Below are 13,796 nucleotides of genomic sequence, written 5' to 3'. Positions count from 1 at the left end.
CTCTCTGGCATCAGTGATTCAAAGCCTCTAACATATCATGACACTCCCATTCTTTTTGCATGTGAAAATGATCAGCTGTATTAGAGGACTGTGGTTTCCACATGGAGCTGGATTGAATCATAGTAGTTTCTGTACTGATGCTGTGTTGGATGTCAGCTACCCAGCAGGAGCAACTTGGCTGCTTATGGGAACCATGGGAAGGAGTCACAACTTGGACCCTTCCCCTCTTCCTCCTTTTCCTGACCCTTCAATGTAGCCAAAATTCGTCTTGAAAGGGTAGCCATGAGCCTGGAGCCCCAGACAACAGCTCTGGCTGCTTGCCTTGGAAATCAGCTGTCTCACAATTGCTTTGTTCTCATTAGTGCAAAACTGTATTTCTTTTGCACACTGACCTGCTGATCGCTCCTTACTGTCATTTATTGAACTTAGCAGTTGTGCACTCTATTTTTGTGCTTTATATAATTAGGCCCCAAACCAGTAAGGGAAGTGGCGGCTGCCCCATGTTTAGTGTCAGAACTGTGTGCTGCCAGATCCCTGCCAGACTGAGCAGCAGCACAAGTGATGTGAGGGCATGTGCCAGTGCTTCTGTCAGCGTCAGAGTATGTGGGATGAAATGTCTTCTGGCTGTAGGCAGACAGGCAATGGTGTATCTGTTGTAAAGCCTGCACGCCCAGTAAAAATCTGTCAGAAAACTGTGGACAAATGTGAAGCAGTGGTGTGAGTTCTTAGTGGCTGGCTACTTTATAACATGTGGCTGCAGTATTTCTGATGTGGTGCTAGCCAGACCTCCTTTATTGTCAAACCATGACCTGTGCAGAGGGAGTATTGTTAGTTTGACCTCAATAACATAAAAGCAAAACTAAAAGCTTTTTACACATCTTTTGCCAGCTAATGGGTCTTTATTTTCCCATCCCCCAACAACAATTATCCTTCCAGTATTCCCACAGAGTAATTTCTGTGGCTTTCTTTCCCCCATTTACTGTAGGATTACAAAATTAATGCCAGGGGTTCACTGTGTATGGGGCTTTAATGGTTAGTAGTTCATGGATTTTTACAAACACAGGCAGCAGCCTAAAGTAAAGAGATAGGAAACTTCATGACTTGACATCTGAAGTATTCCCAGACTTCAAAGAAGTTTCAGCTGGCCAAGCAGCCTCATTTCAATAACTCAGAAGAAAGGTGTTAGGAAACCTGGGACTAGATGAGTTTCCACCAGGGATAGAGCAATGGAGAGCATGAAAGAAAAGAAAAGAAATCCCTCCTGGTGGAACTGAAGTGTCAAGGAGCTGGAGTCCTAAAGGGGCCAATGAGAACTTCAGATTGAAGTATATACAGGATGTTTTTGGCCTCAGCCAACTCTGAAATAATAAAGCAACAGTCAGACTTGGGAGATAAAAGAGGATAACCTTTGAAGCTGATGAGAATGTCACTGATGTCTTTTTTTGGTTTTATTTATTTATTTAGAGGGTGGGAGCAGAGTCATTCATCAATTGCAAGTCATCCAAGAGAAGAAGGTTTCATTATGTCTGATTCATGAGAAGACAGCAACTGCCTTCTGGGCAGAAACAAGGTATGTCTGAATGTTTGGCCCCAGGGAATCTGACAACTCTGCACCAGCCACGCATCACCTAGGTTTTGGCAGAAATGTTAGTGGCAGCATGACTTATTCTTATCCTCCTGGGGATGACTGCCTTCCAGAGCACACACACCGGCAAGGCAAAGAGTGATGCAGAAGAGTGGCAAATGAAAGCTGTCCTCCCTGTCAGAGGGCAACAGAAGTGTGTTTCTGTGTAGCAGAAAGAGGTGTAGCTGAACTCTCTCTTTCCAACTCTCCTGCTTAATTAAAATTTTTAATGCATTACAGCTGTTCACTATGCAGTTGGACAGTCATGCTGCTTACCCTCTCCTGCTAGAGATATTCTTTCAATTTCTCTATGGATCCTCTTAAGAAACTATTGTTTTTTTCATGCTATACCACAGGTTAACTGTAAACCGTTAAACATTTTCCCTGGGGAGGGACTCCACAGAAAACCTTACCATGGGACCCTTCCATAAAAAAAATTAATCATCTGAAACAAGGGACTGATTGCAGCAGGCTCCTGGTGGTGGCTCTGATACTGGTAGTCATGATAAGGGAGGAAAAGCTGGTGAAACCACCCTCCAGGTATGTGAAAAACTGAAGAATGTCAAGAAAATTGGAAGTAAACAGGTAAACAGGGACATCCACAGCCTCACTATTTTGTGGTGCAACAGAAATCCCAGTAACTTGTGAGAGCCTGAGAGCAGTAGATTACCTCACTGTTGCAATTTACTCTCAGGTTTGGTGTTGCTGTGCAGAAGCCTTTCCCTGATGCTAGTGCAGTTAACCCCTGTGTACCAGTTTGATTAAAGCTACAGCTGCCTTTCCATTTACCTAGTCAGTAGCTCGAGGTCATCTAGGAATTAGGGGCTCTAGATTTATAGAGCTCTTTGGTAAAACAGGACATTGTTATAGTAGGGAGTTAAGACATAACACCTCAGGAGGGATCCAGCCCTTTGAAATCACATGTAGTCTTTAGATCTGCATGAATTTCTCTCCAGTAAAAACTGGGTGATTTATCTGCATTATATTTATAGCATTTTGTATAGCTACAGAGTTCTTTATTTCTTTGCATAAATAACAAATATCTTCTGTACATTTATTTTTTTCTTCTTTTAAGCTGCAAGAATTGTAGGAGATTGAAAATTTCTGGGTAGATGTACTTGCTATAAATGTGTATTGTAGAGTGGGAATAATATGGACTAAATTTTTACAGACCTCTCTCATTAAAAGTCACCTTCAGAAAACACTGCTGCATCTCACGTATAATCAAATGACACCTCATAACCCCCTAACAATTTTTAATATCCCCTAGAATCTATTGTATTATACCAAGGCTCAGACACTGTCTAGGTAGTCAAGGAAAGAAGTATACCATCATATTTAAAAGCAGTTATTGGGACAGCTTTTACAGGCAGTGGGCTAAGACAATTCAGAAACAATTGCTTATGTGATAGTTTGAGGATTTGTCCCTGTCAAACAGTTAATATTGCTTTAATACATGAAGTAGGCTGTATAAGACAGCAATAATGAAAAATGTCAGGAAAGACAATATCAATTGTTATTCAACATCCACATCAAAGATTACTTTTTTGTCAGTAGCTTTCAGAAAATGTATTTTCCATCAGATCTGATTGCGTTCCTCTTTGAAGTGCTCCATCCTCCCGGTAGATTTAATGTGACATCTAGGCACTTTTTAGTCCCTGGGCCTCTGAGGCGATTCAAAGAGGCACAACAAGCCATCACAGGTTTATCCTCAAAGGCCGACACTGTCTGTCTGATTTATTGTAACTTTAAGAATCGTCTCCAGCAAAGCATGAGCCTTTCTACCCATCTGCAGCCTCAGACTTTTATCAATTCATTTGTATGCAGCCTGTACATTCTGGAACTGAGAGCCCTATAGCCACTCATGGAAAATGCATTACCTGCTACTAATCCTTTTTATCTTTAAAGTCTGTATTTTTTATGTATAAGTCATTTTGGGTTATCATAAAATATACATAATTCTAGCCCCAAAAAAGACAAAATGAAAAGAGAATATATAATAAGTTATGAGCTTGCTGTGTCCTTATCACCAAGGATTCTAAATAAACAGCTCTCCCTATGTAAATACTGCAGAAAATAAAACTGTGATTACTTTCAATAGGGAATAGGAATGCTTCCATTTTTGTTCCTTGTTTCAAAGCGAAACAGTGAGATGAATCATTTTAAATGTGTTTGGGAGCACTTTTATTTTCTGCTTCATTGCTTTGGGGGCCTGACACTTGTAGGGGTTGCCTGTCAAACTTCTGTCATATACCACAGACATTCAGAAGCACCTTATGGTTTCAACATTTTGCTTCAACTTCATGGTCAACCATAAGTTAATGTCAGCTGTTTTATTTCTTCCTTTTACTTTCCTTTTTTTTCGTGCGGGGCAGTGGGGGGAATAATACAGAATATATTCAAAGCACATGCAATATCTCATGGCATACTTTGAAAAAGTGGTGAACTGGCTGGGAGGATGGTAGACTTCTGAGACCAGGGCTTTCTCTACAAGTTTTGAGTCAGTTCACTACAAATTCAGTGCACTATTTTCTTAAAATATGGTACTCTGTGAATAGTCCTGCCAATAACTTCACTAGATAGAGGAACCATGCAAACTTTTACCATTTTGGATGCAATATTAATCACAGATGGAACTTTTTAAAAATTAGGTCTTTCTGTCTTCTATCCATGTCAGTCCTATGTCTCATGCATGCAGAGTAGCATAGGTGAAGATCATGAGAAGTAACAGGTAGGCACATCAAGCCGTATTTTGACACTTCAGCATATGTAGATATTTATATATATATTTATATATTTATATATACACACAGATAGATACACACAGAGAAGTCTCTGGGTGTATGCAAGCATGTATGTATACTGCTACTGGGACAGGTTTTACAGGAAGTGGGCTAAGACTGCTTAGTTTATCATAGTCAAAGTTAGTGTGTTCTTGCAGGTGATGTGGCACCAAAACACAGAAGTGTTTAAATGGCCAGCTTTAACTGAAGACACTGAGATTCAGTGACCCAGCAGGAACTAGAAATCTGTATGTTTTTGCAGGCGTTGTCCCATATGTCTCTAGGGCTTACTGTTTCAGTGAGTCTGGTCTCTTGTTGTAACTCATTCCGTACCTCTGAGGAAAAGTTAAACAGTATACGCATACTAACAGACATTCCATTAACTAATTAAATTAGCTGAGTTACATCAAGATAAAATATAAGGGAGAATAGAGCTATGCCTATTTGTTAGATGCTATGCAAGAAACTAACACAGGGAATGTAAATTCAGATCTCTTTTTCAGACTTGGATATAATAATTGTAGACACTTTTAATGAGTATTTTCCCAATCTAATGCACAACACACTAAATTATTAAAGCAGTGTATAAGGACAGTTGTACAACACTGATAAAACATTATGGCAAGCAAAGCGACTGTATATATATCCAGAAATGACTTTTGGTGTCAGACTACCTGTTTTCCTTATAAAGTTACATAAGTCTCCAGGCATATGATGAAAAGTAAATAATACTATTTAAGGCACTTGTGTACTGGTCCTACTGACTTCATGGGGCTATCCACAGCCTACATGAGAAAGTTTGTCCCTCTGCATGTTTAGGATTGAATTATCCTTGAAAGCTTTGGGGAAGTCTGTGGGACTGACTTCAGCAAAAAGAAAGCCAGCCATTCAGGAACTTGTTGATTTACTGGCAAGTTCATGATGGGAGACGTTGGATCAAGTCCTGCTTTTCTTTCTCAAGGAGGCTCTGCAGAACATAATTCCCAATTAGACAGTTACTCTTTGCCAGCTGTTCCCTCCATCAGGACATGATTTCTAAATTTTTATCATAATATGGTGTCTGGTGAGAAAGGATATATTCTTGAGGGCTCCTTTTTTGTCTTCAACTCTGCACAGGAGAAATATGTACTAGGAAAAATACATTGCTGCTTTTTTTTTTTCCTAGAATATATGTTTCTTTTTAAAGATGATAAATACTACATACTGGCACAGTTCATTTATTTCTCAAAGTCTGGTATGTCCTCTGTGTTTGTTTGTGCTCTTTAAAATGTTAATCACTAATTTTTTCTTGCCCAAACTGAGAAGTGCAACTCTAGTGCAAATTAAACATTCCCTCTCTTTATGAAAATGATGAATTATAAATATTCAGCTACAATAAGCACATTTATCACCAAAAGCTTGGCTTCCAGAATGTATCATCGGTCTTTTAATGGGACAGTTTGCTGGCCTATTGTTTCTTATCTGTAGTATTTTTTTAATAACATGCTTACATCTAGGTTGTGTCCAGACCCTAAAGGTGCACAGTGACACCAAGCAAAGAAAACTACTATGCTCTGCAGAGTTTTACCATGGGGAAACACAAATTGTGGCAATTTACTGTAGCAGGAGTTCTAGGGCACACAGAAGTATGAAGTATTCCTATTACTCACTAGCCCCAAGTGTTTTCTTTTCCAGGAAAGATAATTAGAAGTCTGTTCTACCTACCACTGAAATGGAAAGACTGTTACCTTCACTGGAAACCAGAGCAAGCCATAAGATGGCAAATATGTGTCCAGCTATAAAGTGCATACCTAATAGACAGGTGTTTCCTTTTTTAAACATCTCCCAGATGTGGAAGCACCAGCGTGTTTATGCTCATGATATTAAAGGACCTTATAGAAGCACACCGGGTGGGAGCAGCAGACTGATAACTGCAAATTCATGGGATCACAGAATCATAGAATGGTTACAGTTGGAAGGGACCTTAAAGATCATCTAGCTCCATTGGCAGCGACACCTTCCACTAGACCAGGCTGCTCAGAGCCCCATTCAACCTGGCCTGGAACACCTCCAGGGATGGGGAATCCATGACCTCTCTGGGAATTAGCACAGCCAAAGTCAAACACGGCTCCCTGTGCAAGTTAATTGTGGGCAAAATAACTTGTCATAACAAGTTTCTTTCACTGTCTCATTAATGAGTCTTGACATTCCCTTAGAGGAATCTTGTACAAGGGTGAGAGAGTAGTACAGGTTTTTTATAATTTTTTGGCTCAGATCTTAATTCTTGACATCTGTGCCTTCACTTTTCTCTATTCACAGTACTGCAAACAGATCTAAATTATTGCTTGTAATAAGTTTATTTCATAAAGGTATAATTTGTTTAAGAAGTCCTATCACGCATCTTGTAATACGACATACCTGATTTTTCTCACACTAGGCACTGGCTATCAATTTATCTGAAAGAGGATACATACAGCTACCTTTGCTTTTTAACAGGTATAGTAATAATCCTAAAATTGGGAATTAGGATGGAATTGTGGAACTCTAAAATCTAGGCTCTGCTCAGAGGACGCTTTCCTAGGCATATGTCCATTAACAGATAATCTGGTAAATTTGGGTAGGCTGGGGCGGCCATGCAATCTAATGACTACCTAAGCAAAGCTGATCTGGCATGTGGGGCAGGTTCAGTAGGGCAAAAATATGCTGTGGAACACCAAAACACCTTGCACATTTGCTGTGAAGTTTCTGTACTAACTACTGAAAAAGAAGATGCAGGAAGTCAGCCATCAGAGCTAGCAACGTGTGGTGGTTTACCCCCAGCTGAACACCAGGTGCACACCAAAATGGCTCTACCTCCCCCCTCCTCCACAGGGCAGGAGAGAGAAAATACAACAAAAGGCTCATGGATCGGGGTAAGAATAGGGAGAGATCACTCAGCAATTACTGTGATGGGCAAAACAAATGTGGGGAAAAAAATTACATTTATTACCTATCAAGTCAGAGTGGGGTAATGAGAAATAAAACACCCTTTTCCCACTCCTCCCTTCTTCCTGGGCTCAACTTCACTGCTGAATTCTTCACCTCCTTCCTCCTAGCAGCACAGCAGAACAGTGGTTGTGGTCAGTTCATCACACGTTGTCTCTACTGCTCCTTCCTCCTCAGTGGGAGGACTCGTCACATTTCTCCTTTGCTCCAGCATGGGCTTCTCATGGTGTCACAGCTTCCATTCACCTGCTCCTGTGTGGGGTTCTCCAGGGGTTGCAAGTGCATTTGTGCACCCCATGGACCTCCACAGACTGCTCCACAGCTTCAGGGGAATCTCAGCCCCAGCACCCAGAGCACCTCCACCCCCTCCTTCTGCACTGACCTGAGTGTCTACAGAGTTGTTCCTCTCACATATTCTTGCACTTTTGACTACTGCTCCATAGCAAGTTTTTCCCCCTCTCTCAAATATGTTCCTCTAGAGGTACTGCATCTGTCATTAATGAGCTCGGCCTTGGCCAGCAGCAGGTCCATCCTGGAGCCATCTGGCTTCAGCTCTGACCAATATGGGGGAAGCTTCTGTCAGCTTCTCACAGAAGACACCCCTGTAGCCCCTCCCAGTACTAAAACCTTGCCAGGCAAACACAGGGAGAAAAAGGTCGTGTCCCCAAAAGTCCAAAGTCAGCATCTACTGTGTTTTTGGCATAATATGGACATTATATATTCCTTCTCCCCCCACTCCTAATGAAAAGAGCCCAGAAAATATCATTCTTTGTAACAAAAAAAAAAAAAAAAAAATTAAAAAAAAATTAAAAAAAAAAATTTGCCTGCCTTGGAACTCAGTAGGAGATGATGTGCTTTTTACTTTTTTCTATTTTATTTTCATTGTTTAGTCTAAAAGTCTGAAAATGCTGAGATAAAATCAAAAACAATGAAAAAATGTATCACAACATGTTTGTAGATTTCTGTACATGTTCTTCTAGAGACCAATATTATTTAGCTTATGTGACAAGTATTTCTGTAACCTCTACCAAAAAAGTGAATCAAAAGAAAAGCATACCAGCAGGTGTCAGGGTTATTAATTATGAAAGCATGATGTTTTAATGGGATTTTCTGAAATTTTCAGATTCTAACATATACCATTTTTGTGACCAGAACTGATCTTCAGTAACCTACATTCAATTATCAATTCTGTCCACTAAGTTGCCACTAAGCAGACACCACATTGTTTTGCAGAATTCACAGTCTTCTCTGGGAGACAGATTACAGCAGGGTTCATGGTACTATCAAGAACCAATATTCATCTGCAAGTAGCCTCTTGTGCTTGTAATAGACAACCTGTATCACTTGAAAATTCCTTTTACCTGATAGTTCTGGTAGGCATAAAAACCTGCTCCAGCTAGGAAAACCAGTGCCCTCTCTAAAGATGGTCTGATTTTGTCAGACCTAGGGAAGGAAACACACTAAAAGAATGGAAAATCTCTTTATAGCAAAAAAGGCAAATAATTTCATAGCCCTTTATATCTCAACCAGCTTTAAGGTACTGATTTAAAGGAAATTCCCTCCTAGCCTTAAGAAAAATGGGTTCAAATATATCCAAAGGTTTTCACCAGTCCAAAGCGACATACTTCCATGTTGGCCAAGTCCAGAGTTACACAGGCAAAAAACCCAGGCTGCCTGTGCTGACAGGACCATTTGTGGAAAACTGAGTTCAGTTTTGCGTCTCCAAAGAGATCAGAATATAAGAATACAGAAAAATGAAATTTTGAAAACTTAATACAAAAATAATCTGTGGAACTTTCATAAATCTTCTCTAAATATATTGTAATAATTTACAGCGGTTTATACACTTGGATCTATACTGCATTTCTGGACAGAGTTGCAAGTGAGGGACAATGTAAAAACTGCACAAGAGTCTTGTCCTTTCTGAGGCACAGGAGCTATCCTTTGACATGTGTTCAGGGTTTGTCACGTGCATGGGACTTCCAGTCTAACTCTATCCTCAGAGACCGACAATTTTTAGCTCTAGTGTAACACATACCATATGGGTTTTGTGAACCCTTAGAAAGATGAAATCCTCAGGAAGCTGATAAACTTGTGCTTCTAGTGATCTTGCATTGTTGGAAAGGCACAACTCTGACCCTAACATGTCATGCACAGCAGTGACAGTACTAGATTGTGAAATTAATTTATTTAATGCATGTGGCAGGCAGGTAATAATGTATTAACTACGCACAACCCCCCAGCCCCCTGTACAAAATTTGGTATTTGGTAGTTGGTGAAGAAGCTCTGCAGTACAAGTTTAGAGAAGAAAATGCAGAGGGGAAAGGAGAGGGCTAGAATATCAGAGCCCAAGGATATTTGAGAAGAGGATGGCACTACTGGTTTGAGAGAAATTTTGGAAGTTAAATATGTGTCTAGAAGAACAGCAGGAATATAAGGAGAGAAGCTATGTTGTTTAATGTCTCCTGCACCAAAAAAGAAGGATTATCTACTTGGAAATGAGCTGCATTCAATGAAATGGCTGACCACTCCCCTTAAGATAAAATCAAGCCTTTACTGAGGCTTTACTTCCTGAGCAAAAGGGTTGAAAAGAACAGATGAATAGTGATGGAGAAACTCTCTCTGATTGTAGTCAACAACAGGTAAGAAAAATAGAAGTGTTGCATGGAAATAGTATGGGAAATACAACACAAACTGACTTGTCAGTCCTGGGCTGGCTTTGTGCGTACTGTGAATGGAAAACTCCTGTAGATGAGAAGAAATGCTGTAGTCAGTCTGTGTATTTAATACTCAATGGCCTTTGCAGAAACGCCTAACCTGAGCTGGAAGCTGATGATTTCCTACATGTTCTCCAAGTTCTCCCTACCCTGTCTTTCCAATTTACACCTTTGTTTAATGACTTTTTTTTTTTAAGAGAGAAATTTTGAGCTAGAGAAAAAATCTCCCCCCTTGGAGACACTTAGAAGGTGACAGCTTAGGTAAACAAAGTATATTTTTTCCTTCCAAATGAAAACTGTTTGTGAATTTCTTTTCCCCAAGAAGAAATGTGAATTTCTTCCTTGAGCATCTTGATTTTATGAACTAGGGTTTAATATTTTGAATTTCTTCTTACACTTTTAGCATCAACTGATTATTTTTTACCAAATATGCTGATAATTTTTTTAGATTTTTTTTGACAAGTGAAGCTTTAATAAACTGCTGTTTTTCAAAATATCCCAACTCCCATTTATCATAGAATGATCTAATAAAGACAAATATTCAACCAATAATGAAAAGCTAAGTAATGTTTAAACTCTATTGTATGCAGGGAAGTACATTAAGGCAGATCTAAGAGACAGTTTAATGGATTTAGCTTTAACAATCAGACCTGGACTTATTATAAATCAAATACCACTGTATTTCAGCAGAATGTACACCCACTCATTCATTAACACTGTACAGTGCAGATTATAAATATTAGTGAAGACACCTCCAGCACTTGAAGAATCTTTCCTCAGACACAGCAATAATTGAACAATAATGATGACAGTCTTATTTTTATGAATCACTATAACTTATTGATTTGCATCAGGGACTTGAAAGAGCTTTCTCAGCCAGTATGCAACAGGGAATGGTTATAAGCTACTAAAAAGCTAAGGAAAGAAGGAGAGCAGACAGAAAGAAAACAAAAAGAGAAGAAAAATGGTGGAATGGTGGTGGAAGCAACATTTGGTATCAGATAATTTCAGACATAATCAAGATGTAATGAGAGGGCCCCTAATTTACCAACAAGGTGATAAAAGATAAACTAATTACCCTACCTCACATATGTCTTTCTGCATACACATGCTGTTGAGGAAATTTATGGTTTATCTTTATTTTGCTTTACAAAACAAAAAAAGAGGCAACACATGTAAATATTTTATGAATTGCACATGCATAATAGTGTAAGCGCAGGAGGAAAGGGACTTTGCTGCTGACTGTGATATACAGCTTCAAAACAACTTAAGCAGTGTAAAGTTCTGGAAATATGATTACTATGAAAAAGAGCAGAACTCTCCTGTCTTCTTTTTGTAAAAGGTATTTGTTAGAGAGCTTTTTTCCTATCTTCTATCTCGAAATTGGTAGAAAATTGAATACTCTGTACAGATATGAATGTAATACTGGCATATATCTCTGTTTTCAAGTAGGAGGTGTTTGTGTATGTGTGCGCATTATTGTTAGCTTTTCTTCTCTCTTCTTTTTGGAAGACAGGAAAGGTCTCATTTCACAAACATAAAAGACAACTGGAATTGTTTAACTGTTGATCTGGTCTCAGCCAGGGTAGAGTTAATTTCTCAGCAGCTGCTACAGTGCTGTGTTTTGGATTCGGAATGAGAATGCTGTTGATAACACACTGATGTTTTGAGTTTTGCTAAGCTGTGTTTATCCTGAGTCAAGGACCCTTTTTTCCTTGTCTCATGCTCTGCCAGTGAGGACATACACAAAAGAAACTGGGAGGGAGCACAGCTGGGACAGGTGGCCCGACCTCCCCAAAGGGATATTCTACACCATAGAATGTCAGGCCCAGAATGTAAACTGGGGGAGTTACCTGGACAGGAGGGCTGATCTGAGTTTGGGAAGTAGGGTCTGGCATCAGTCAGTGTACAGTGAGCAATTGCATTGTGTGTCACTTTTTTGTTTCTTTTTTTATTATAAACATTATTGTAATTTACTGTTACTATTCTATTTTACTTTCTTTTCAATTATTAAACTGTCCTTATCTCAACATGCAAGTTTTACTTCAATTCTTCTTCCCATTCCACTGCAGTGTGTGGGGAGACAGGGGGTCTGAGCAACTGGCTGCGTGGTGCTTAATCTCCAGCTGGGCTTAAACCATGATGACCATTTGTTTAATTATACTAAGTTTGCACTCGTACTTAATGAGCCTCAAATAGCTTGGATGCCACCAAATACTAAGTTCACTTGGACACTGTGGTATTTTTCTATAGCTGTTTATAACAAGAGCAAACTTACATATTTCACGCCAGAAATTCTTTATGCTGGCATTCCATGGTGTAACAATTACTTTCTTTTTCAATACACTTCCTTTTTTAATGATCTAAAATTCTCATACCTTATCTCAGCTGAAATGAGTCTCATCAAGTCCGGATTCTGAATAAAGCTCATCTCTGCAAAAGAAATTTTGATGTTCAGAAGTTCACCATAAAGCTCCATGGTGATTGAAGTCTAGAGAATTTCATTAATAGGGATAATTAAATTATGGCAATGTGTCCTTCTGGGAACCCTGAAATATGTAAGCTTGTAACATAATCCAATGAAACATAGATGTTTAGGAGTCTTTAGTATGAGTAAAAATGTCAGAAGTATTATTTTAGTATGTTTCTTAATTGCTTTATAGTCTATGTTCATAAAACCATGTGTTGGCAAGTACAATTACAAAATGAACTTGAATATGAAGTACATCCATATTGATTAGGTTAGTGAAGATTACAACACAGTGGTCATATATTACCACACAAAGTGTTCACATTGTAAATATGCTGAAAAAGAATTCTTGCCAAGATACTGCAGCTGTGGACGCCCTGGCACTGGTTTTCAGGTTATGGCTCACTGAGATAACAAAGAGAATTAACCCTTGGCGAGATTGCCCTTCCCCAAATGAAATTAAATACACAGTGGAACCAGAGCAGCAAGAATCTTGTGAAGTTCTTTTACTAGGGCACCTGGGAAACACCTTTTTGGGTCAGAAGATTTGAAACAAGTTAACAGTGTAACATAACCCAGAGCTTTGATATATGGGAAGATGCAAACAACCAAGTAGGTACACCAACTATTAATCTTATTTGCCCTCTATTATCAGCTCTAGGATGTTTTCTGGCTAAGTCATGATGCAACTCTCCAGAACAGCAAAAAGAACTTTAGCCTGTATCAAGTACTATTCTATCCTCTCTGAAACTATCACAGAGGGATCTTCATGGTGAGCAGCTGAGGCACAGCAGCCCACTCTTGCTCTGCAGTAACAACTCATGTAGAGATGCCCCCACTTGCACAGATTTGAAGTAATACCTCAAATCCCAATTAAAGCATCTATGTTCTACTTTGCTTACAGTCCTAACAGTGTAATTGTGTACCATTACCTGGATGAGGTGAGTATCACAGTATTAAGAAAAGCAATTTTATATGAAATTTATTTACAAAATGAATATGGTTGCATGTGGAAGCCATATTACAAAATATGTTCTCAGAATCAAAGCAAAGGTTGAGGGTTATGTGGACATATAAGCAGAACAGCAGCATTTTGGGTAGGTTCCATGTCTGGGATGCCTTCCTTCATGCTAGAAACTGGGATAAACATAATAATTAACTATGGTGCCTTCACAAGATTTCCTATGAACTGTTCCAAGACACAGATAGAAAGATACAATGCAGTAAACTTTTCATTT

At 39.2% G+C, this 13,796-nt stretch overlaps 1 long non-coding RNA gene across 3 annotated transcripts in view; it reads left to right on the top strand.

The window, feature by feature from the left end:
- LOC121667220 overlaps window positions 1-13,796 on the top strand; it is a 119,145-nt gene that overhangs the window by 4,337 nt on the left and 101,012 nt on the right. For all 3 annotated transcript variants that reach the window (XR_006016960.1, XR_006016958.1, XR_006016959.1), the window contains exon 2: window positions 1,465-1,570. This is a non-coding gene — a long non-coding RNA (uncharacterized LOC121667220). The remainder of the gene's footprint in view (window positions 1-1,464; window positions 1,571-13,796) is intronic.

The sequence above is a fragment of the Corvus kubaryi genome, unplaced genomic scaffold (assembly GCF_017639235.1).
Source record: "Corvus kubaryi isolate FWS band 111438036 unplaced genomic scaffold, C.kubaryi_AGA036_p1.0 37357, whole genome shotgun sequence".
Lineage (NCBI taxonomy): Eukaryota > Metazoa > Chordata > Aves > Passeriformes > Corvidae > Corvus > Corvus kubaryi.
This window is presented reverse-complemented; position numbering and strand designations above follow the sequence as displayed.